The following is a 23,983-nucleotide window of genomic DNA, read 5'->3' on the forward strand; positions in this document are numbered from 1 at the left end:
CATTCCACGGCAGGATTGCCGTTACTGAATTAGGTGAAGACCCATTCTACTAGAAAGGTGGGTTCATCCTGGGCAGCTGGTCGGGGAGTCTCGGCATTGCAACTTTGCCGAGCAGCTATTTAGTAAACACTTTTGCTAAGTTTTACAAGTTTGATACCTTGGCTGATGATAACCTCAAGTTGGGTCATTCGGTGCTGCAGAGTCGTACGCACTCTCCCACCCGTTCAAGAGCTTTGGTATAACCCCATGGTTCTTAATGTGACCCCAGCATCCTCTAGGTCGTATGAGAAAATAGGATTTTAATACCTACCGGTAAATCCTTTTCTCTTAGTCCGTAGAGGATGCTGGGCACCCGTCCCAGTCCATACTGTGTCTGCAGTTATTACTTGTGGTTATACACATGTTGTGTTATGGTTCTGGTCAGCTTTTTGCTGCAATTGTTCATGCCGTTGGCTTGTGTTCTGTTGAATGCCACGTTCTGCGGCATGCTTAAGGTGTGAGCAGGTAAGATGCTCACCTTAGTTTAACAATAAATCCTTTCCTCGAAATGTCCGTCTCCCTGGGCACAGTTCCTATAACTGGAGTCTGGAGGAGGGGCATAGAGGGAGGAGCCAGTTCACACCCTTTGAAAGTCTTAAAGTGCCCATGTCTCTTGCGGATCCCGTCTATACCCCATGGTTCTTAATGTGACCCCAGCATCCTCTACGGACTAAGAGAAAAGGATGCCCTTGCGCACTATCCTGACTTCTCCTCCCGTCTGCTTACTTTGTGCCTTCCAACGCACAATGCGAACTACAGGTGGTGCTGCAGGGCCCACACCCTTTTACTTGCCTTACAGAACAGCTCTGGAGCTGTTACAGTGCCCAGCTGCTGCAAGAAATCAGCTTGAATGCTTCAGGGGATGTGGCATGGCCATCATGAGCCCCACACCAAAGGAGGGTGGGGGTGTTTAATGCGAACTAGGGGTCATCCAAGCACCGCAAAAGGCCGCCATGCCCTGCATGCCCCTTTTCTCTTTTCATATGCAGATGAGGGTTCCAGCCAACTTTGGCCCACTGCTTGGATGACATCACCGTATGCAAATCCGTCTTCTGCAGACCTTCCCCCTGGAATGCTTGTACTAGTTGTTGCATATGGTTTGATATTTGATGGTGCTTCAATATTAGGCAGCCTTCCACCCTCCCATGTTCATCTGAACAGATGTGGTCTCCCTGCAGTTGTTGTCCCCAGACGAGAGTTCCCTTGTGCGTCCTCAGTTGAATCTCCTTAACTTGACGGGGGAGGGGCTGCCCGAGCAGCCACCCTCCCCAGCCCTATCCCAACTCATACTTATTTTGCATATGAGATCTCTTGATCATGAAGATTGTTCTCACAGGGTGAGGTTCATCCATTATATTTTAAAATAGGAAGGTACAAATTACATATTTGAATTGCATCTATGTGCTGGATTCAAATGTCCCCCCCCCCCCCTTCCTTTCTCAATTGTGCCCGTCAGCAGCTATTCTAAGGTTGCTGCCAATGGGTGTGACACATTAATTTCTTCTGTGGGGTACACTGGACTCCACAAGGATTCACATTAGGGTGTAGAGTAGGATCTTGATCTGAGGCACCAACCGGCTCAAAGCTTTTGACTGTTCCCAAGATGCTCAGCGCATCCTCCTCTATAACCCCGCTTCCATGAACAGGGAGCTCAGTTTGTAGTTGGTGCCTTCAGTAGCAGGCCACTTAACAGGGGCCTGCCTCAGGCAGCCTAATCTTAGCTATTAATTTTGACAAGAAAAGAAGAACTTGTTTTATGAGAATCTACAAGGGCTGCAGCAGGCTAGGTCTAATAGACATCTTTACTGCAGCTTCATCACTCCCAGCGGCGCTGTATCCTCCCGTGCCTTGGTTGCTGGGTCACTGCAGCGGAGGCTCCAGTTTCTTATTAAGGTCAGGCACACACACACCGCCCTTCCGGATCACGAGGCCGCTGATGAAGGGGAGCGTGGCCGTAGGGGGTGGACCGTGTGCGCACTGGCGTGGACACTGATTACTGGGCAGCCGCTCCACTAGCCACCAGGTACAGTTAAGGAGCACAGGTCTGGGAGTTTTACTCCTATATTATCCCAATTTTGTACTGCCCGCAGCGCATTGTGATAGGTAATAGGGCCTGATTCAGGTTGGATTGCAATCACAATAAGCGATCCAACTGCAAAAATTGCTGAGAGCATACGCATGTGCCTGCATTTTCTGCGGCACCCCGCAGAGAATGCGATCGCCTCTGCCTGTCAATCGGGGCGGGGGGGGGGAGAGGGGGGTCAACAACACTCCATTTCCAAGTCAGGGATGGAGCGGTGCGGGGGCAAGGCTTCAAAATGGGGTCTGCAACGGAGGAGACACAGGGGGCGTGGTCACAGCAGCTGTATGACATCACATTCAGCCGCTGTGATCACAAAAATGGTGGCGGCTTCCTGCGCGCACATACAGTCTGCACCAGCAGGAGGCTACACCATTTTTTATGATCACGCTGAACTGCAGTGCGACTGCAATTACAGCATGGTCAAGAATGGAGGCGTCATGCTGGGTGGCCATGCCCTGTCACTGTGCAGGAGCCAGCACCGCACACACACTAGTCCCCGGGTGCAGCCCCCAACCCCCGGGACACCCGGAGCAACAAAATGTAGATTCAGGCCACCAGGCCACGCCCCTACCTATGAAACCATGCCTCCTTTTTACCATTGCACTGCTTATCTGCGCGCACTGCATTACAATCTCCCTCGCCACCTCTCTGGGTGTCACCAGTGATAGTGACACCTCTGCCATGCTTGTAGCAGCTGGTTCTAAGATCTACGCCTCAAGCCCTGAGTGTTTGCCCTTGTGACTTGTTGATCATCATAGCGAAGCAGATGCTTACAGAAAACTGCAGGGGCTTAGATTGAAAATAAAAAAATTGATGGGTATAAGGTAGAGAGGAGCGGGTTCGGTTCTCCGAGAACCGAATTCCCGACGAACTCCACGTGGTTTACACTGGTCCGAGGCAGGCTCGGTTGTTCCCGCCTGACTCGGAAAACCTGAACAAGGGAAAATGTCATCATCCCGCTGTCGGATTCTCGCGAGATTCGGATTCCATATAAAGAGCTGCGCGTTGCCGCCATTTTTACTCGTGCATTGAAGAGAGAGCGGAGAGGACGTGGCTATGTTCTCTCAGTGGAAATCTCAATATCAGTGCTCAGTATCAGTGGTTACTTATTGCTGCTCAGTAATACTAGTAGTGTGTCTCTCCTGCTCAGTGTCAGTTCTCAGTAGTATCCTCATCAGTGCTCAGTATCACTGCTCATTGTCTTGTGCTGCATTGTGGTGCTCAGCATACTACAGTACATTACTAATAGTCCAGTGCTGCATCTTGCTGCTCAGTGTCAGTTCTAGTATCCTCATCAGTGCTCACTATCACTGCTCATTACATTGTGGTGTTCTGTATACTACAGTAACATAGTAATATAGTAACATATAGTAACATAGTTTTTGAGGTTGAATAGAGGCAAATTGCCCATCGTGTTCAACCTGTTTTAAGTTGTGATGATTCTACATACTTGCTGAATAATGTTTTATGACTAGTTAGCTACTATAACTCATGTTACCCCCGGATTAACCATGTTGATATTTTAAGTATTATAACCTTGGATAGCTTTTTCATTCAGAAATGTATCCATTCCTTTTTTAAATCCAATTACAGAGTCCGCCATTACCACCTTCCCTGGCAGGGAATTCCACATCCTGATTGCCCTAACAGTGAAGATCATAGTATCTCACCTGGCAGGTAAGTAGGAGTTGGGCTAGAGCTGTGGAGGATTGCTGCTCGGGCACCCCCTGTCAAGTGAAGGAGATCCAACTGAGGCAGCACAAGGGAACTCTCGAAAGAAGAACAAGGCTAGAGGAAGATCTGAGACAAAGAAATCTGACTTTTACCAGAGCTGACCAGAGGAAAGCACAAACACAGTCCCCCACTACCACAAATAATGCAGTCGAGTTTCCCACATTTGGGGAAATCACAGGGGTCAGCATACCCAGAGTGCAATGAATGAACCTCACCCTGGGAGAACAATCTTCATGACCATGGTATCGCCTATGCAAAATAAGTATGATTTGGGATAGGGCTGGGGGGGGCCGCTGCTCAGGCACATCTCTGTCAAGTAAAGGAGATTCAACTGAGGCAACACAAGGGAACTCTCATCTGGGGACAACAACTGCAGGGAGAACACATATTTTCAGATGAACATGGGAGGGCAGAAGGCTGCCTAATACTGAAGCACCCCCAAACAACAAACCAAATGCAACTACTAGTGCAAGCATTCCTGGGGGAAGGCCTGCAGCAGATGGATTTGCATATGGTGATGTCATCCAAGCAGTGGATCAAAGTTGGCTTCAACCCTCGTCTGCATATAAAAATAAAAATGGGGTGTGCAGGGCATGGCGGCCTTTTGCGGCGCTTGGATGACCCCTAGTTCGCATTAAACACCTCCACCTTCCTTCGGTGTGGGGCTCATGTTGGCTATGCCCCAGCCCCTGAAGCATTCAAGCTGATTTCTTGCAGCAGCTGGGCACTGTAACAGCTCCAGAGCTGCTCTGTAAAGCAAGTAAAAGGGTGTGGGCCCTGCAGCACTACCTGTAGTTTGCATTGTGCGTTGGAAGGCACAAAGTAAGCAGACGGGAGAAGTCAGGATAGTGCACAAGGGCATAGAAGGGAGCGGCTCAAGAAAAGAGAAGTGGAAACAGACAGCAAACTAGGCTGGAGAGAGACCTGAGACAAAGAGATCTGAATTATACGAGAGCCGACCAGAGGAAACACAAATTATGTAATCAAGTGTCCCACATTTGGGGAAATCGTAGGAGCAGCACACCCAGAGTGCATTGCCCTGGGAGAAGCACCTTCCTGATCATAGTATCTCACCTGGCAGGTAAGTAGGAGTTGGGCTAGAGCTGGGGAGGGTCGCTGTTCGGGCACCCCCCTGTCAAGTGAAGGAGATCCAACTGAGGCAGCACAAGGAAACTCTCAAAAAAAGAACAAGGCTAGAGGAAGATCTGAGACAAAGAAATCTGACTTTTACCAGAGCTGACCAGAGGAAAGCACAAACACAGTCCCCCACTACCACAAAAAATGCAGTCAAGTTTCCCACATTTGGGGAAATCACAGGGGTCAGCATACCCAGAATGCAATGAATGAACCTCACCCTGGGAGAACAATCTTCATGACAATGGTATCTCCTATGCAAAATAAGTATGATTTGGGATAGGGCTGGGGAGGGCCGCTGCTCAGGCACATCTCTGTCAAGTAAAGGAGATTCAACTGAGGCAGCACAAGGGAACTCTCATCTGGGGACAACAACTGCAGGGAGAACACATATTTTCAGATGAACATGGGAGAGCAGAAGGCTGCCTAATACTGAAGCACCCCCAAACAACAAACCAAATGCAACAACTAGTACAAGCATTCCTGGGAAAAGGTCTGCAGAAGACGGATTTGCATACGGTGATGTCATCCAAGCAGTGGGCCAAAGTTGGCTGGAACCCTCATCTGCATATGAAAAGAGAAAAGGGGTATGCAGGGCATGGCGGCCTTTTGCGGCGCTTGGATGACCCTTAGTTCGCATTAAACACCTCCACCCTCCGTCGGTGTGGGGCTCATGTTGGCTATGCCCCAGCCCCTGAAGCATTCAAGCTGATTTCTTGCAGCAGCTGGGCACTGTAACAGCTCCAGAGCTGCTCTGAAAAGCAAGTAAAAGGGTGTGGGCCCTGCAGCACTACCTGTAGTTTGCATTGTGCGTTGGAAGGCACAAAGTAAGCAGACAGGAGAAGTCAGGAGAGTGCACAAGGGCATAGAAGGCAGCGGCTCAAGAAAAGAGAAGTGGAAACAGACAGCAAACTAGGCTGGAGAGAGACCTGAGACAAAGAGATCTGAATTATACGAGAGCCGACCAGGGGAAACACAAATTATGCAGTCAAGTTTCCCACATTTGGGGAAATCGCAGGAGCAGCACACCCAGAGTGCAATGGGCAGTGGCGGATTTAGGGGGGGGGCACCAAGGCACGTGCCCCCCCTGTCATTTTTAGTGCAGACTGACATGCGGACGAGGGTCCGCATGTCAGTCTGCGGTCTCGTTTCCTCCCTGCTGTTAGGAGGGACACGGAGGGCACAGTGCGCGCCTCTCCTGTGTCCCTCCTGGGTCTCCGGCGGCCGCTGGTCTCATAAAGGAAGTGCCGTTCGTGAGCACTTCCTTTATTACAGTGACCCGCGGCCGCCGGAGACACAGGAGGGACACAGGGAGGCGTGCACTGTGCCCTGTGCCCTCCGTGTCCCTCCTAACAGCAGGGGAGGGGGGGGGGAGCAGCGGCGGCGGAGGAAGGGGGGGACGCACTGGGGGGGAATATCTGGCACTGGGGGCATATTTGGCAGGGAGGGGGGGGAATATCTGGCACTGGGGACATATATGGCACTGGGAGGAATATCTGGCACTGGGGGCATATTTGGCAGGGAGGGGGGGGAGAATATCTGGCACTGGGGACATATATGGCACTGGGGGGAATATCTGGCACTGGGGGCATATATGGCACTGGGGGGGGATATCTGGCACTGGGGGCATATGTGGCACTGGGGGGGGATATCTGGCACTGGGGGCATATGTGGCACTGGGGGGGGGAATATCTGGCACTGAGGCATATGTGGCACTGGGGGCATATATAGCACTGGGGGGGGCGATATCTGGCACTGGGGCATATGTGGCACTGTCGGGGAATATCTGGCACTGGGGGTATATGTGTACCTGGCACATGGGGGGGGGCTATATTTGGCACTGGGGGCATGTGAGTACCTGGCACCGTGGGGGAATATCTGGCACTGGGGACATATGTGGCACTGGGAGCACAGCCCTAGCAACAAGGACTACCTCCTAGCAACGAGCATGACACCCAGTGCATGAAACCCCTGGCAACGAGCATGACACCCAGTGCATGAAACCCCTGGCAACGAGCATGACACCCAGTGCATGAAACCCCTGGCAACGAGCATGACACCCTGAGCATGAAAACCCCTGGCACCGTGCATGGAACCAAGAGCATGAAACCCCTGGCAACGAGCATGACACCCAGTGCATGAAACCCCTGACAACGAGCAGGTATTCGAAAAGTAATTAGAAGCCTTACTGTAAGACTTATTGTGTAATGGGCATTACGGTGTGTGGCATAATGTATCACGGACATTGCGGTGTGTGTCATAATGTGTCACAGGCATTACGGTGTATGGTATACTATATCGCTGGCATTGTGATATGTGGTATAATGTCTCAGGGTCATTGCAGTGTGTGGCATAATGTATCACGGACATTGCGGTGTGTGTCATAATGTGTCAGGCATTACGGTGTGTGGTATACTATATCACGGGCATTGTGGTATGTGGTATAATGTCTCAGGGTCATTGCAGTGTGGCATAATATATAACAGGCATTGCGGTGTGTGGCATAGGGTATAACGGGCATTGCGGTATGTGTCACAGGCATTACGGTGTATGGTATACTATATCACGGGCATTGTGGTATAATGTCTCAAGGTCATTGCAGTGTGTGGCATAATGTGTCACAGACATTGTATGTGCTATAATGTATCAGGGGCAGTGCAGTGTGTAGCATAATGTATAACGGGCATTGCGATTCCTGTCATAATGTGTCACAGGCATTACGGTGTGTGGCATAATGTGTCTGGGGCATTACAGTGTGTGCATATTGTGTCATGTGCATTATTGTGTGTGGAATAATGTCTAAGGGCCATTGCAGTATGTGGAATAATGTATACTGGGCATTACTATAAGGAGGAAAAATGACAAATAATGTAAGGGGCATGAATCAGGATTATTTTTCTTTCCTGTGGTGGCCAACGTCTGGGCGTGCAGGTTGCAAAACTGGGGTATAAGGTAGTCTTTTCCTGCAATACCACGCCCATTCAAACGAAGCCGCGCCCATTCCAACGAAGCCACGCCCCTTATGGTGCCCCCCCTGTAATTTTTTTCTGGATCCGCCCCTGGCAATGGGTGAGCCTTGCCCTGGGAGAAGCACCTTCATGATCATAGTATCTCACCTGGCAGGTATGTAGGAGTTGGGCTAGAGCTGGGGAGGGTCGCTGCTCGGGTACCCCCCTGTCAAGTGAAGGAGATCAAACTGAGGCAGCACAATGGAACTCTCGAAAGAAGAACAAGGCTAGAGGAAGATCTGAGACAAAGAAATCTGACTTTTACCAGAGCTGACCAGAGGAAAACACAAACACAGTCCCCCACTACCACAAATAATGCAGTTGAGTTTCCCACATTTGGGGAAATCACAGGGGTCAGCATACCCAGAATGCAATGAATGAACCTCACCCTGGGAGAACAATCTTTATGACCATGGTATCTCCTATGCAAAATAAGTATGATTTGGGATAGGGCTGGGGAGGGCCGCTGCTCAGGCACATCTCTGTCAAGTAAAGGAGATTCAACTGAGGCAGCACAAAGGAACTCTCATCTGGGGACAACAACTGCCGGGAGAACACATATTTTCAGATGAACATGGGAGGGCAGAAGGCTGCCTAATACTGAAGCACCCCCAAACAACAAACCAAATGCAACAACTAGTGCAAGCATTCCTGGGGGAAGGTCTGCAGAAGACGGATTTGCATACAGTGATGTCATCCAAGCCGTGGGCCAAAGTTGGCTGGAACCCTCATCTGCATATGAAAAGAGAAAAGGGGTATGCAGGGCATGGCGGCCTTTTGCGGCGCTTGGATGACCCTTAGTTCGCATTAAACACCCCCACCCTCCTTCGGTGTGGGGCTCATGTTGGCCATGCCCCAGCCCCTGAAGCATTCAAGCTGATTTCTTGCAGCAGCTTGGCACTGTAACAGCTCCAGAGCTGCTCTGTAAGGCAAGTAAAAGGGTGTGGGCCCTGCAGCACTACCTGTAGTTTGCATTGTGCATCGGAAGGCACAAAGTAAGCAGACAGGAGGAGAAGTCAGGATAGTGCACAAGGGTGTAGAAGGGAGGGGCTCAAGAAAAAAGAAGTGGAAACAGACAGCAAACTAGGCTGGAGAGAGACCTGAGACAAAGAGATCTGAATTATATGAGAGCCGACTAGGGGAAACACAAATTATGCAGTCAAGTTTCCCACATTTGGGGAAATCGCAGGGGCAGCACACCCAGAGTGCAATGGGTGAGCCTTGCCCTGGGAGAAGCAACTTCATGATCATAGTATCTCACCTGGCAGGTAAGTAGGAGTTGGGCTAGAGCTGGGGAGGGTCGCTGCTCGGGCACCCCCCTGTCAAGTGAAGGAGATCCAACTGAGGCAGCACAATGGAACTCTTGAAAGAAGAACAAGGCTAGAGGAAGATCTGAGACAAAGAAATCTGACTTTTACCAGAGCTGACCAGAGGAAAGCACAAACACAGTCCCCCACTACCACAAATAATGCAGTTGAGTTTCCCACATTTGGGGAAATCACAGAGGTCAGCATACCCAGAACGCAATGAATGAACCTAACCCTGGGAGAACAATCTTCATGACCATGGTATCTCCTATGCAAAATAAGTATGATTTGGGATAGGGCTGGGGAGGGCCGCTGCTCAGGCACATCTCTGTCAAGTAAAGGAGATTCAACTGAGGCAGCACAAGGGAACTCTCATCTGGGGACAACAACTGCAGGGAGAACACATATTTTCAGATGAACATGGGAGGGCAGAAGGCTGCCTAATACTGAAGCACCCCCAAACAACAAACCAAATGCAACAACTAGTGCAAGCATTCCTGGGGGAAGGCCTGCCGCAGATGGATTTGCATATGGTGATGTCATCCAAGCAGTGGGTCAAAGTTGGCTTCAACCCTCGTCTGCATATGAAAAGAGAAAAGGGGCATGCAGGGCATGGCGGCCTTTTGCGGCGCTTGGCTGACCCCTAGTTCGCATTAAACACCTCCACCCTCCGTCGGTGTGGGGCTCATGTTGGCTATGCCCCAGCCCCTGAAGCATTCAAGCTGATTTCTTGCTGCAGCTGGGCACTGTAACAGCTCCAGAGCTGCTCTGTAAGGCAAGTAAAAGGGTGTGGGCCCTGCAGCACTACCTGTAGTTTGCATTGTGCGTTGGAAGGCACAAAGTAAGCAGACAGGAGAAGTCAGGAGAGTGCACAAGGGCATAGAAGGCAGCGGCTCAAGAAAAGAGAAGTGGAAACAGACAGCAAACTAGGCTGGAGAGAGACCTGAGACAAAGAGATCTGAATTATACGAGAGCCGACCAGGGGAAACACAAATTATGCAGTCAAGTTTCCCACAGGAGTATATAGGATACGACCCAGTGGTACCTGACGACATAGATACTAACAGCTATTTAATAACATTACGCTAGAAAGTGATTATTAGCAACATATATATCTATATAAACAACCCCGCCAGGGTTGTGCCTTCAAAAATAATCACACACGGACACGCTTTTTAAACCTTTTTTTCACATCTCTTTATTCTTCTTATGCACATGTATGTTAGTACTGTGATTTTAACCTTTATGTTTCACTGCAGTTTGGGATAATAATATTAATATTTATCCAATTTTAATACATACTTAATAAAGGTTATATTTTATGATTCATTCATTCTGTCCAGTGCATCAACAGTGCAGATTTCTTCTTGTTTTTTCTCCCAAATTCTATAACAATGACAGTAAATGTTGTTTCTTTTCAAACAGAACTTTCTTGACCATGCTTCTTTCTTGAAAGATCTGGGAGCACATGGAAAACAGTACAAACCATGCAGTATCACAAGAGCCTTTATTTGATCTTTCATGAAGATAGAGCAGAATTGAGGACACGTCAACAATTTCTGCCGAAGGTGGTTCATCTTTCCACATGGTGCCTTTGGCCACTGACACCTTCGTTGAGTCAAAGTCTCTGGCTGTGGTCAGAACTTTGAAAATTTATGTCACCAGAACGGTTCAGATTAGGAAAACAGAGGCTCTGTTTGTCCTGTATGCTCCCAACAGGATTGGGTGTCCTGCTTCCATGTAGACCATTATGCGCTGGATCTGTGGTAAGATTCAGCATGCTCATTCCACGGCAGGATTGCCGTTACTGAATTAGGTGAAGACCCATTCTACTAGAAAGGTGGGTTCATCCTGGGCAGCTGGTCAGGGAGTCTCGGCATTGCAACTTTGCCGAGCAGCTATTTAGTAAACACTTTTGCTAAGTTTTAAAAGTTTTAGAGTAAAGGAGATTCAACTGAGGCAGCACAAGGGAACTCCCATCTGGGGACAACAACTGCAGTGAGAACACATATTTTCAGATGAACATGGGAGGGCAGAAGGCTGCCTAATACTGAAGCACCCCCAAACGACAAACCAAATTCAACAACTAGTACAAGCATTCCTGGGGGAAGGTCTGCAGAAGACGGATTTGCATACAGTGATGTCATCCAAGCAGTGGGCCAAAGTTGGCTGGAACCCTCATCTGCATATGAAAAGAGAAAAGGGGTATGCAGGGCATGGCGGCCTTTTGCGGCGCTTGGATGACCCTTAGTTCGCATTAAACACCCCCACCCTCCTTCGGTGTGGGGCTCATGTTGGCCATGCCCCAGCCCCTGAAGCATTCAAGCTGATTTCTTGCAGCAGCTTGGCACTGTAACAGCTCCAGAGCTGCTCTGTAAGGCAAGTAAAAGGGTGTGGGCCCTGCAGCACTACCTGTAGTTTGCATTGTGCATTGGAAGGCACAAAGTAAGCAGACAGGAGGAGAAGTCAGGATAGTCCACAAGGGTATAGAAGGGAGGGGCTCAAGAAAAAAGAAGTGGAAACAGACAGCAAACTAGGCTGGAAAGAGACCTGAGACAAAGAGATCTGAATTATATGAGAGCCGACCAGGGGAAACACAAATTATGCAGTCAAGTTTCCCACATTTGGGGAAATCGCAGGGGCAGCACACCCAGGTGAGATACTATAATCAGGACGGTGCTTCTCCCAGGGCAAAGCTCACCCATTGCACTCTGGGTGTGCTGCTCCTACGATTTCCCCAAATGTGGGACACTTGACTGCATAATTTGTGTTTCCTCTGGTCGGCTCTCGTATAATTCAGATCTCTTTGTCTCAGGTCTCTCTCCAGCCTAGTTTGCTGTCTGTTTCCACTTCTTTTTTCTTGAGCCCCTCCCTTCTATACCCTTGTGCACTATCCTGACTTCTCCTCCCGTCTGCTTACTTTGTGCCTTCCAACGCACAATGCAAACTACAGGTAGTGCTGCAGGGCCCACACCCTTTTACTTGCCTTACAGAGCAGCTCTGGAGCTGTTACAGTGCCCAGCTGCTGCAAGAAATCAGCTTGAATGCTTCATGGGATGGGGCATGGCCAACATGAGCCCCACACCAAAGGAGGGTGGGGGTGTTTAATGCAATCTAGGGGTCATCCAAGCACCGCAAAAGGCTGCCATGCCCTGCACGCCCCTTTTCTCTTTTCATATGCAGATGAGGGTTGAAGCCAACTTTGACCCACTGCTTGGATAACATCACCATATGCAAATCCATCTGCTGCAGGCCTTCCCCCAGGAATGCTTGCACTAGTTGTTGCATTTGGTTTGTTGTTTGGGGGTGCTTCAGTATTAGGCAGCCTTCTGCCCTCCCATGTTCATCTGAAAATATGTGTTCTCCCTGCAGTTGTTGTCCCCAGATGAGAGTTCCCTTGTGCTGCCTCAGTTGAATCTCCTTTACTTGACAGAGATGTGCCTGAGCAGCGGCCCTCCCCAGCCCTATCCCAAATCATACTTATTTTGCATAGGAGACACCATGGTCATGAAAATTGTTCACCCAGGGTGAGGTTCATTCATTGCATTCTGGGTATGCTGACCCCTGTGATTTCCCCAAATGTGGGAAACTCGCCTGCATTATTTGTGGTAGTGGGGGACTGTGTTTGTGTTTTCCGCTGGTCAGCTCTGGTAAAAGTCAGATTTCTTTGTCTCAGATCTTCCTCTAGCCTTGTTCTTCTTTCGAGAGTTCCATTGTGCTGCCTCAGTTGGATCTCCTTCACTTGACAGGGGGGTGCCCGAGCAGCGACCCTCCCCAGCTCTAGCCCAACTCCTACTTACCTGCCAGGTGAGATACTATGATCTTGAAGGTGCTTCTCCCAGGGCAAGGCTCACCCATTGCACTCTGGGTGTGCTGCCCCTGCGATTTCCCCAAATGTGGGAAACTTGACTGCATAATTTGTGTTTCCCCTGGTCGACTCTCGTATAATTCAGATCTCTTTGTCTCAGGTCTCTCTCCAGCCTAGTTTGCTGTCTGTTTCCACTTCTATTTTCTTGAGCCGCTCCCTTCTATGCCCTTGCGCACTATCCTGACTTCTCCCGTCTGCTTACTTTGTGCCTTCCAACGCACAATGCGAACTACAGGTAGTGCTGCAGGGCCCACACCCTTTTATTTGCCTTACAGAGCAGCTCTGGAGCTGTTACAGTGCCAAGCTGCTGCAAGAAATCAGCTTGAATGCTTCAGGGGCTGGGGCATAGCCAACATGAGCCCCACACCGAAGGAGGGTGGAGGTGTTTAATGCGAACTAGGGGTCATCCAAGCGCCGCAAAAGGCCGCCATGCCCTGCATAACCCTTTTCTCTTTTCATATGCAGATGAGGGTTCCAGCCAACTTTGGCCCACTGCTTGGATGACATCACCGTATGCAAATTCGTCTCCTGCAGACCTTCCCCCAGGAATGCTTGTACTAGTTATTGCATATGGTTTGATATTTGATGGTGCTTCAGTATTAGGCAGCCTTCCGCCCTCCCATGTTCATCTGAAAAGATGTGGTCTCCCTGCAGTTGTTGTCCCCAGACGAGAGTTCCCTTGTGCCTCCTCAGTTGAATCTCCTTAACTTGACGGGGGAGGGGCTTGCCCGAGCAGCTACCCTCCCCAGCCCTATCCCAACTCATACTTATTTTGCATATGAGATCTCTATATCATGAAGATTGTTCTCACAGGGTGAGGTTCATCCATTATATTTTAAAATAGGAAGGTTCAAATTACATATTTGAATTGCATCTATGTGCTGGATTCAAATGTCCCCCCCCCCTTCCTTTCTCAATTGTGCCCGTCAGCAGCTATTCTAAGGTTGCTGCCAATGGGTGTGACACATTAATTTCTTCTGTGGGGTACACTGGACTCCACAAGGATTCACATTGGGGTGTAGAGTAGGATCTTGATCTGAGGCACCAACCGGCTCAAAGCTTTTGACTGTTCCCAAGATGCTCAGCGCATTCTCCTCTATAACCCCGCTTCCATGAACAGGGAGCTCAGTTTGTAGTTGGTGCCTTCAGTAGCAGGCCACTTAACAGGGGCCTGCCTCAGGCAGCCTATTCTTAGCTATTAATTTTGACAAGAAAATAAGAACTTTTTTTATGAGAATCTACAAGGGCTGCAGCAGGCTAGGTCTAATAGACATCTTTACTGCAGCTTCATCACTCCCAGCGGCGCTGTATACTCCCGTGCCCTGGTTGCTGGATCACTGCAGCGGAGGCTCCGGTTTCTTCCTAAGGTCAGTCACACACACACCGCCCTTCCGGATCACGAGGCCGCTGATGAAGGGGAGCGTGGCCGTAGGGGGTGGACCGTGTGCGCACTGGCGTGGACACTGATTACTGGGCAGCCGCTCCACAAGCCACCAGGTACAGTTAAGGAGCACAGGTCTGGGGGTTTTTCTCCCATATTAAACCAATTTTGTACTGCCCGCAGCGCATTGTGATAGGTAATAGGGCCTGATTCAGGTTGGGTTGCAATCACAATAAGCGATCCAACTGCAAAAATTGCTAAGAGCATACGCATGTGCCTGCATTTTCTGCGGCACCCCGCAGAGAATGCGATCGCCTCTGCCTGTCAATCGGGGCAGGGGGGTAGAGGGGGGTCAGCAACACTACATTTCCAAGTCAGGGATGGAGCGGTGCGGGGGCAAGGCTTCAAAATGGGGTCTGCAACGGAGGAGACACAGGGGGCATGGTCACAGCGGCTGTATGACATCACATTCAGCCGCTGTGATCACAAAAATGGTGGCGGCTTCCTGCGCGCACATACAGTCTGCACCAGCAGAAGGCTACACCATTTTTTATGATCACGCTGAACTGCAGTGCGACTGCAATTACAGCATGGTCAAGAAGGGAGGCGTCATGCTGGGTGGCCATGTCCTGTCACTGTGCAGGAGCCAGCACCGCTCACACACTAGTCCCCGGGTGCAGCCCCCAACCCCCGGGACACCCGGAGCAACAAAATGTAGATTCAGGCCACCAGGCCACGCCCCTACCTATGAAACCATGCCTCCTTTTTACCATTGCGCTGCTTATCTGCGCGCACTGCATTACAATCTCCTTCGCCACCTCTCTGGGTGTCACCAGTGATAGTGCCACCTCTGCCATGCTTGTAGCAGCTGGTCCTAAGATCTACGCCTCAAGCCCTGAGTGTTTGCCCTTGTGACTTGTTGATCATCATAGCGAAGCAGATGCTTACAGAAAACTGCAGGGGCTTAGATTGAAAATAAAAAAATTTATGGGTATAAGGTAGAGAGGTGCGGGTTCGGTTCTCCGAGAACCGAATTCCCCACGAACTCCACGTGGTTTACACTGGTCCGAGGCAGGCTCGGTTGTTCCCGCCTGACTCGGAAAACCTGAACAAGGGAAAATGTCATCATCCCGCTGTCGGATTCTCGCGAGATTCGGATTTCATATAAAGAGCTGCGCGTTGCCGCCATTTTTACTCGTGCATTGAAGAGAGAGTGGAGAGGACGTGGCTATGTTCTCTCAGTGGAAATCTCAATATCAGTGCTCAGTATCAGTGGTTACTTATTGCTGATCAGTAATACTAGTAGTGTGTCTCTCCTGCTCAGTGTCAGTTCTCAGTAGTATCCTCATCAGTGCTCAGTATCACTGCTCATTGTCTTGTGCTGCATTGTGGTGCTCAGCATACTACAGTACATTACTAATAGTCCAGTGCTGCATCTTGCTGCTCAGTGTCAGTTCTAGTATCCTCATCAGTGCTCACTATCACTGCTCATTACATTGTGGTGTTCTGTATACTACAGTAACATAGTAATATAGTAACATATAGTAATATAGTTTTTGAGGTTGAAAAGAGGCAAATTGCCCATCGTGTTCAACCTGTTTTAAGTTGTGATGATTCTACATACTTGCTGAATAATGTTTTATGACTAGTTAACTACTACAACTCATGTTACCCCCGGATTAACCATGTTGATATTTTAAGTATTATAACCTTTGATAGCTTTTTCATTCAGAAATGTATCCATTCCTTTTTTAAATCCAATTACAGAGTCCACCATTACCACCTTCCCTGGCAGGGAATTCCACATCCTGATTGCCCTAACAGTGAAGATCATAGTATCTCACCTGGCAGGTAAGTAGGAGTTGGGCTAGAGCTGTGGAGGATTGCTGCTTGGGCACCCCCTGTCAAGTGAAGGAGATCCAACTGAGGCAGCACAAGGGAACTCTCGAAAGAAGAACAAGGCTAGAGGAAGATCTGAGACAAAGAAATCTGACTTTTACCAGAGCTGACCAGAGGAAAGCACAAACACAGTCCCCCACTACCACAAATAATGCAGTCGAGTTTCCTACATTTGGGGAAATCACAGGGGTCAGCATACCCAGAATGCAATGAATGAACCTCACCCTGGGAGAACAATCTTCATGACCATGGTATCTCCTATGCAAAATAAGTATGATTTGGGATAGGGCTGGGGAGGGCCGCTGCTCAGGCACATCTCTGTCAAGTAAAGGAGATTCAACTGAGGCAGCACAAGGGAACTCTCATCTGGGGACAACAACTGCAGGGAGAACACATATTTTCAGATGAACATGGGAGGGCAGAAGGCTGCCTAAAACTGAAGCACCCCCAAACAACAAACCAAATGCAACTACTAGTGCAAGCATTCCTGGGGGAAGGCCTGCAGCAGATGGATTTGCATATGGTGATGTCATCCAAGCAGTGGGTCAAAGTTGGCTTCAACCCTCGTCTGCATATGAAAAGAAAAAAGGGGTGTGCAGGGCATGGCGGTCTTTTGCGGCGCTTGGATGACCCCTAGTTCGCATTAAACACCTCCACCCTCCTTCGGTGTGGGGCTCATGTTGGCTATGCCCCAGCCCCTGAAGCATTCAAGCTGATTTCTTGCAGCAGCTGGGCACTGTAACAGCTCCAGAGCTGCTCTGTAAAGCAAGTAAAAGGGTGTGGGCCCTGCAGCACTACCTGTAGTTTGCATTGTGCGTTGGAAGGCACAAAGTAAGCAGACGGGAGAAGTCAGGATAGTGCACAAGGGTATAGAAGGAGGGGCTCAAGAAAAAAGAAGTGGAAACAGACAGCAAACTAGGCTGGAGAGAGACCTGAGACAAAGAGATCTGAATTATATGAGAGCCGACCAGGGGAAACACAAATTATGCAGTCAAGTTTCCCACATTTGGGGAAATCGCAGGGGCAGCACACCCAGAGTGCAATGGGTGAGCCTTGCCCTGGGAGAAGCATCTTCATGATCATAGTATCTCACCTGGCAGGTAAGTAGGAGTTGGGCTAGAGCTGGGGAGGGTCGCTGCTCGGGCACCCCCCTGTCAAGTGAAGGAGATCCAACTGAGGCAGCACAAGGGAACTCTCGAAAGAAGAACAAGGCTAGAGGAAGATCTGAGACAAAGAAATCTGACTTTTACCCGAGCTGATCAGAGGAAAGCACAAACACAGTCCCCCACTACCACAAATAATGCAGTTGAGTTTCCCACATTTGGGGAAATCACAGGGGTCAGCATACCCAGAATGCAATGAATGAACCTAACCCTGGGAGAACAATCTTCATGACCATGGTATCTCCTATGCAAAATAAGTATGATTTGGGATAGGGCTGGGGAGGGCCGCTGCTCAGGCACATCTCTGTCAAGTAAAGGAGATTCAACTGAGGCAGCACAAGGGAACTCTCATCTGGGGACAACAACTGCAGGGAGAACACATATTTTCAGATGAACATGGGAGGGCAGAAGGCTGCCTAATACTGAAGCACCCCCAAACAACAAACCAAATGCAACAACTAGTGCAAGCATTCCTGGGGGAAGGCCTGCAGCAGATGGATTTGAATATGGTGATGTCATCCAAGCAGTGGGTCAAAGTTGGCTTCAACCCTCGTCTGCATATGAAAAGAATAAAGGGGTGTGCAGGGCATGGCGGCCTTTTGCGGCGCTTGGATGACCCCTAGTTCGCATTAAACACCTCCACCCTCCTTCGGTGTGGGGCTCATGTTGGCTATGCCCCAGCCCCTGAAGCATTCAAGCTGATTTCTTGCAGCAGCTGGGCACTGTAACAGCTCCAGAGCTGCTCTGTAAAGCAAGTAAAAGGGTGTGGGCCTTCAGCACTACCTGTAGTTTGCATTGTGCGTTGGAAGGCACAAAGTAAGCAGACGGGAGAAGTCAGGATAGTGCACAAGGGTATAGAAGGGAGGGGCTCAAGAAAAAAGAAGTGGAAACAGACAGCAAACTAGGCTGGAGAGAGACCTGAGACAAAGAGATCTGAATTATATGAGAGCCGACCAGGGGAAACACAAATTATGCAGTCAAGTTTCCCACATTTGGGGAAATCGCAGGGGCAGCACACCCAGAGTGCAATGGGTGAGCCTTGCCCTGGGAGAAGCATCTTCATGATCATAGTATCTCACCTGGCAGGTAAGTAGGAGTTGGGCTAGAGCTGGGGAGGGTCGCTGCTCGGGCACCCCCCTGTCAAGTGAAGGAGATCCAACTGAGGCAGCACAAGGGAACTCTCGAAAGAAGAACAAGGCTAGAGGAAGATCTGAGACAAAGAAATCTGACTTTTACCAGAGCTGACCAGAGGAAAGCACAAACACAGTCCCCCACTACCACAAATAATGCAGTTGAGTTTCCCACATTTGGGGAAATCACAGGGGTCAGCATACCCAGAATGCAATGAATGAACCTAACCCTGGGAGAACAATCTTCATGACCATGGTATCTCCTATGCAAAATAAGTATGATTTGGGATAGGGCTGGGGAGGGCCGCTGCTCAGGCACATCTCTGTCAAGTAAAGGAGATTCAACTGAGGCAGCACAAGGGAACTCTCATCTGGGGACAACAACTGCAGGGAGAACACATATTTTCAGATGAACATGGGAGGGCAGAAGGCTGCCTAATACTGAAGCACCCCCAAACAACAAACCAAATGCAACAACTAGTGCAAGCATTCCTGGGGGAAGGCCTGCAGCAGATGGATTTGAATATGGTGATGTCATCCAAGCAGTGGGTCAAAGTTGGCTTCAACCCTCGTCTGCATATGAAAAGAATAAAGGGGTGTGCAGGGCATGGCGGCCTTTTGCGGCGCTTGGATGACCCCTAGTTCGCATTAAACACCTCCACCCTCCTTCGGTGTGGGGCTCATGTTGGCTATGCCCCAGCCCCTGGAGCACTCAAGCTGATTTCTTGCAGCAGCTGGGCACTGTAACAGCTCCAGAGCTGCTCTGTAAAGCAAGTAAAAGGGTGTGGGCCCTGCAGCACTACCTGTAGTTTGCATTGTGCGTTGGAAGGCACAAAGTAAGCAGACGGGAGAAGTCAGGATAGTGCACAAGGGTATAGAAGGGAGGGGCTCAAGAAAAAGTAGTGGAAACAGACAGCAAACTAGGCTGGAGAGCGACCTGAGACAAAGAGATCTGAATTATATGAGAGCCGACCAGGGGAAACACAAATTATGCAGTCAAGTTTCCCACATTTGGGGAAATCGCAGGGGCAGCACACCCAGAGTGCAATGGGTGAGCCTTGCCCTGGGAGAAGCATCTTCATGATCATAGTATCTCACCTGGCAGGTAAGTAGGAGTTGGGCTAGAGCTGGGGAGGGTCGCTGCTCGGGAACCCCCCTGTCAAGTGAAGGAGATCCAACTGAGGCAGCACAAGGGAACTCTCGAAAGAAGAACAAGGCTAGAGGAAGATCTGAGACAAAGAAATCTGACTTTTACCAGAGCTGACCAGAGGAAAGCACAAACACAGTCCCCCACTACCACAAATAATGCAGTTGAGTTTCCCACATTTGGGGAAATCACAGGGGTCAGCATACCCAGAATGCAATGAATGAACCTAACCCTGGGAGAACAATCTTCATGACCATGGTATCTCCTATGCAAAATAAGTATGATTTGGGATAGGGCTGGGGAGGGCCGCTGCTCAGGCACATCTCTGTCAAGTAAAGGAGATTCAACTGAGGCAGCACAAGGGAACTCTCATCTGGGGACAACAACTGCAGGGAGAACACATATTTTCAGATGAACATGGGAGGGCAGAAGGCTGCCTAATACTGAAGCACCCCCAAACAACAAACCAAATGCAACAACTAGTGCAAGCATTCCTGGGGGAAGGCCTGCCGCAGATGGATTTGCATATGGTGATGTCATCCAAGCAGTGGGTCAAAGTTGGTTCAAACACCTTTGCAAAGTTCTATAAGTTTGATACCCTGGCTGAGGAGGACCTCCTGTTTGCTCAATCGGTGCTGCAGAGTCATCCGCACTCTCCTGCCCGTTTGGGAGCTTTGGTATAATCCCCATGGTCCTTACGGAGTCCCCAGCATCCTCTAGGACGTAAGAGAAAATAAGATTTTAAACCTACCGGTAAATCTTTTTCTCGTAGTCCGTAGAGGATGCTGGGTGCCCGTCCCAAGTGCGGTCTACTTCTGCAAGACTTGTATATAGTTATTGCTTACATAAGGGTTATATGTTAGTTTTCATCGGTCTTGGACTGATGCTATGTTGTTTTCATACTGTTAACTGGGTAGTATATCACAAGTTATACGGTGTGATTGGTGTGGCTGGTATGAATCTTGACCTTGGATTAACAAAAATCCTTTCCTCGTACTGTCCGTCTCCTCTGGGCACAGTTTCTCTAACTGAGGTATGGAGGAGGGGCATAGAGGGAGGAGCCAGTGCACACCCAGATCTAAAGTCTTTCTTAAAGTGCCCATGTCTGCTGTGGAGCCCGTCTATCCCCCATGGTCCTTACGGAGTCCCCATCATCCTCTACGGACTACGAGAAAAAAAAATTACCGGTAGGTTTAAAATGTTATTTTTTTCTCTGCAACCCACTGCTAAATTGTGCTTCCTAGCTGTTTTTTATAAAATCACTTAATTAAATCTAACTCTGATTACGTCAGAGAAGGCCAGGTACCCTACACCATAAGAGGGGGTTTGAAATTTTGACTTGTCTTCTTAAAGATCACCAAAATCTGATGACAAGGTCAATTACATCCCTGGGTGGGATTGAACCACCAACCTTTTGGTTAATAGCCCATGTAAGTGCAAGAAATCCTGAAGCACTCACTCATCATGGGAAAGTACCAATGTGTTTCTTACAAAAATTCTCCAGATTATTGACTTTTTAAAGTTTTTCTAGGAAACGTTCTAGATGAATGATTATTAGCCTTTGTCAGTATTGACTTTTGCAACGTGTCTCTGTGGCGCAATCGGTTAGCATGTTTGGCTATTAACCAAAAGGTTGGTGGTTCAATCCCACCCAGGGATGTAATTGACCTTGTAATCAGATTTTGGTGATCTTTAAGTAGACAAGTCAAAATTTCAAAAAAACCCCTTATGGTGTAGGGTACCTGGCCTTCTCTGATGTAATCAGAGCTAGATTTGATTAAGTGATTTTATAAAAAAAACAGCTAGGAAGCACAGTTTAGCAGTGGGTTGCAGAGAAAAAAAAATATGCTGGCAGAAAAGTCCAATTGAGTGATTAAACAGCTCTTCATTTTCTGATTTTATGTTTATGCTAACAAATTTGCTCTCTGAAAAGTGTCCACAAAGCCAAGTCTCTGATTAACACCTTTGTAGGAATGGTTTTTCACCTATTACTGAAATAAACTTGCTTCATTGGAAAGGCATCAAAGATGCATCCTCATTTCAATGTCTACTGAAATAATACAGGTTGACACCAGGAAACGTCACTGCATCCTTGCTGCTTCCTCATGGGGAAGTCTGTTTAATGTGAAAACAAGGTGATATCTAATCAGCACACAGGTAAGGAATTAAGAAAATCTTTCTTTATGGGTGAAGATGTTTCTCACAAATTGTTGTCCCAATGCATCATTGAAATTCAAGATGGAAGATGATTTTCATATATCACTTGTACATTTTGCATTGCTCTTCTGGTGACAATGTAGTTTGTTTTTGTCAATTACCATTTCAGTAATAGGGTAAAGAAAATTAAGTGGATTTTTTAAAGAAAACAATGCTGTCAATATACTATTAAAACAAATTAAAATGATAAAAGTTATTGTACTTTAAGTAAAAATAAAAGAGCCAAAATATCAATCCCAGTTTTTGATTACTTTAATTATAAAAAAAAAAATGCACATAGCAGAGGATAGTTTCGATCAATCAACCTCTGGGTTATGGGCCCAGCATGCTTCCATTGCACTACTCTGCTGCTCATGGAAGTGTAAGAGATCCTGAAGACTAAATTGATTAAAGGCCTAAAAGTACTGGACTATAAGGAAAGACTTACTAGGCTGAATATTTATACACTAGAAAAGAGGTGCCTAAGAGGAGATATTATTAATATCTTCAAATATGTAAAGATACATAACAAAGAGTTATCAGAGGAATTATTTATTAAAAGAACACGTGGTCACTCGCTGCGACTGGAGGAAAGTTCAGAACGCAATGGAGGAAAGGTTTCTTCACTGTTAGGGCAATCAGGATGTGGAATTCCCTGCCAGGGAAGGTGGTAATGGCGGACTCTGTAATTGGATTTAAAAAAGGAATGGATACATTTCTGAATGAAAAAGCTATCCAAGGTTATAATACTTAAAATATCAACATGGTTAATCCGGGGGTAACATGAGTTATAGTAGCTAACTAGTCATAAAACATTATTCAGCAAGTATGTAGAATCATCACAACTTAAAACAGGTTAAACACGATGGGCAATTTGCCTCTATTCAACCTCAAAAACTATGTTACTATGTTATTGTAGTATACAGAACACCACAATGCAATGAGCAGTGATAGTGAGCACTGATGAGGATACTAGAACTGACACTGAGCAGCAAGATGCAGCACTGGACTATTAGTAATGTACTGTAGTATGCTGAGCATCACAATGCAGCACAAGACAATGAGCAGTGATACTGAGCACTGATGAGGATACTACTGAGAACTGACACTGAGCAGGAGAGACACACTACTAGTATTACTGAGCAGCAATAAGTAACCACTGATACTGAGCACTGATATTGAGATTTCCACTGAGAGAACATAGCCACGTCCTCTCCGCTCTCTCTTCAATGCACGAGTAAAAATGGCAGCAACGCGCAGCTCTTTATATGGAATCCGAATCTCGCGAGAATCCGACAGCGGGATGATGACATTTTCCCTTGTTCAGGTTTTCCGAGTCAGGCGGGAACAACCGAGCCTGCCTCGGACCAGTGTAAACCACGTGGAGTTCGTGGGGAATTCGGTTCTCGGAGAACCGAACCCGCTCCTCTCTACCTTATACCCATCAATTTTTTTATTTTCAATCTAAGCCCCTGCAGTTTTCTGTAAGCATCTGCTTCGCTATGATGATCAACAAGTCACAAGGGCAAACACTCAGGGTTTGAGGCGTAGATCTTAGGACCAGCTGCTACAAGCATGGCAGAGGTGTCACTATCACTGGTGACACCCAGAGAGGTGGCGAGGGAGATTGTAATGCAGTGCGCGCAGATAAGCAGCGCAATGGTAAAAAGGAGGCATGGTTTCATAGGTAGGGGCGTGGCCTGGTGGCCTGAATCTACATTTTGTTGCTCCGGGTGTCCCGGGGGTTGGGGGCTGCACCCGGGGACTAGTGTGTGAGCGGTGCTGGCTCCTGCACAGTGACAGGGCATGGCCACCCAGCATGACGCCTCCCTTCTTGACCATGCTGTAATTGCAGTCGCACTGCAGTTCAGCGTGATCATAAAAAATGGTGTAG

General features: G+C 48.4%; 12 non-coding genes and 4 pseudogenes across 12 annotated transcripts; 4 read left to right on the forward strand and 12 right to left on the reverse strand.

The window, feature by feature from the left end:
- Window positions 1–3,958: 3,958 nt before the first annotated feature.
- LOC134982506 (U1 spliceosomal RNA) lies at window positions 3,959–4,122 on the reverse strand. Its single transcript, XR_010191196.1, has one exon. It is a non-coding gene; the product is annotated as a U1 spliceosomal RNA (small nuclear RNA).
- Window positions 4,123–5,097: 975 nt separating this feature from the next.
- On the reverse strand, window positions 5,098–5,261 carry LOC134982680 (U1 spliceosomal RNA). The gene has a single exon (XR_010191353.1). It is a non-coding gene; the product is annotated as a U1 spliceosomal RNA (small nuclear RNA).
- A 3,012-nt stretch (window positions 5,262–8,273) lies between these two features.
- Window positions 8,274–8,437, reverse strand: LOC134982553 (U1 spliceosomal RNA). Its single transcript, XR_010191239.1, has one exon. It is a non-coding gene; the product is annotated as a U1 spliceosomal RNA (small nuclear RNA).
- Window positions 8,438–9,139: 702 nt separating this feature from the next.
- LOC134982972 (U1 spliceosomal RNA) lies at window positions 9,140–9,274 on the reverse strand (annotated as a pseudogene).
- Window positions 9,275–9,426: 152 nt separating this feature from the next.
- Window positions 9,427–9,590, reverse strand: LOC134982618 (U1 spliceosomal RNA). Its single transcript, XR_010191298.1, has one exon. It is a non-coding gene; the product is annotated as a U1 spliceosomal RNA (small nuclear RNA).
- A 2,361-nt stretch (window positions 9,591–11,951) lies between these two features.
- Window positions 11,952–12,107, forward strand: LOC134982324 (U1 spliceosomal RNA). The gene has a single exon (XR_010191031.1). It is a non-coding gene; the product is annotated as a U1 spliceosomal RNA (small nuclear RNA).
- A 674-nt stretch (window positions 12,108–12,781) lies between these two features.
- LOC134982734 (U1 spliceosomal RNA) lies at window positions 12,782–12,945 on the forward strand. The gene has a single exon (XR_010191404.1). It is a non-coding gene; the product is annotated as a U1 spliceosomal RNA (small nuclear RNA).
- A 152-nt stretch (window positions 12,946–13,097) lies between these two features.
- Window positions 13,098–13,260, forward strand: LOC134982845 (U1 spliceosomal RNA). The gene has a single exon (XR_010191504.1). It is a non-coding gene; the product is annotated as a U1 spliceosomal RNA (small nuclear RNA).
- A 3,304-nt stretch (window positions 13,261–16,564) lies between these two features.
- LOC134982603 (U1 spliceosomal RNA) lies at window positions 16,565–16,728 on the reverse strand. Its single transcript, XR_010191284.1, has one exon. It is a non-coding gene; the product is annotated as a U1 spliceosomal RNA (small nuclear RNA).
- A 691-nt stretch (window positions 16,729–17,419) lies between these two features.
- LOC134982853 (U1 spliceosomal RNA) lies at window positions 17,420–17,561 on the reverse strand (annotated as a pseudogene).
- A 152-nt stretch (window positions 17,562–17,713) lies between these two features.
- LOC134982399 (U1 spliceosomal RNA) lies at window positions 17,714–17,877 on the reverse strand. Its single transcript, XR_010191098.1, has one exon. It is a non-coding gene; the product is annotated as a U1 spliceosomal RNA (small nuclear RNA).
- Window positions 17,878–18,568: 691 nt separating this feature from the next.
- LOC134982855 (U1 spliceosomal RNA) lies at window positions 18,569–18,710 on the reverse strand (annotated as a pseudogene).
- A 152-nt stretch (window positions 18,711–18,862) lies between these two features.
- Window positions 18,863–19,026, reverse strand: LOC134982412 (U1 spliceosomal RNA). Its single transcript, XR_010191110.1, has one exon. It is a non-coding gene; the product is annotated as a U1 spliceosomal RNA (small nuclear RNA).
- Window positions 19,027–19,717: 691 nt separating this feature from the next.
- LOC134982856 (U1 spliceosomal RNA) lies at window positions 19,718–19,859 on the reverse strand (annotated as a pseudogene).
- A 152-nt stretch (window positions 19,860–20,011) lies between these two features.
- On the reverse strand, window positions 20,012–20,175 carry LOC134982424 (U1 spliceosomal RNA). The gene has a single exon (XR_010191121.1). It is a non-coding gene; the product is annotated as a U1 spliceosomal RNA (small nuclear RNA).
- A 1,304-nt stretch (window positions 20,176–21,479) lies between these two features.
- Window positions 21,480–21,553, forward strand: TRNAN-AUU (transfer RNA asparagine (anticodon AUU)). The gene has a single exon. It is a non-coding gene; the product is annotated as a tRNA-Asn (tRNA).
- Window positions 21,554–23,983: the final 2,430 nt, after the last annotated feature.

Source organism: Pseudophryne corroboree (assembly GCF_028390025.1).
Source record: "Pseudophryne corroboree isolate aPseCor3 chromosome 12 unlocalized genomic scaffold, aPseCor3.hap2 SUPER_12_unloc_1, whole genome shotgun sequence".
Classification (NCBI taxonomy): domain Eukaryota; kingdom Metazoa; phylum Chordata; class Amphibia; order Anura; family Myobatrachidae; genus Pseudophryne; species Pseudophryne corroboree.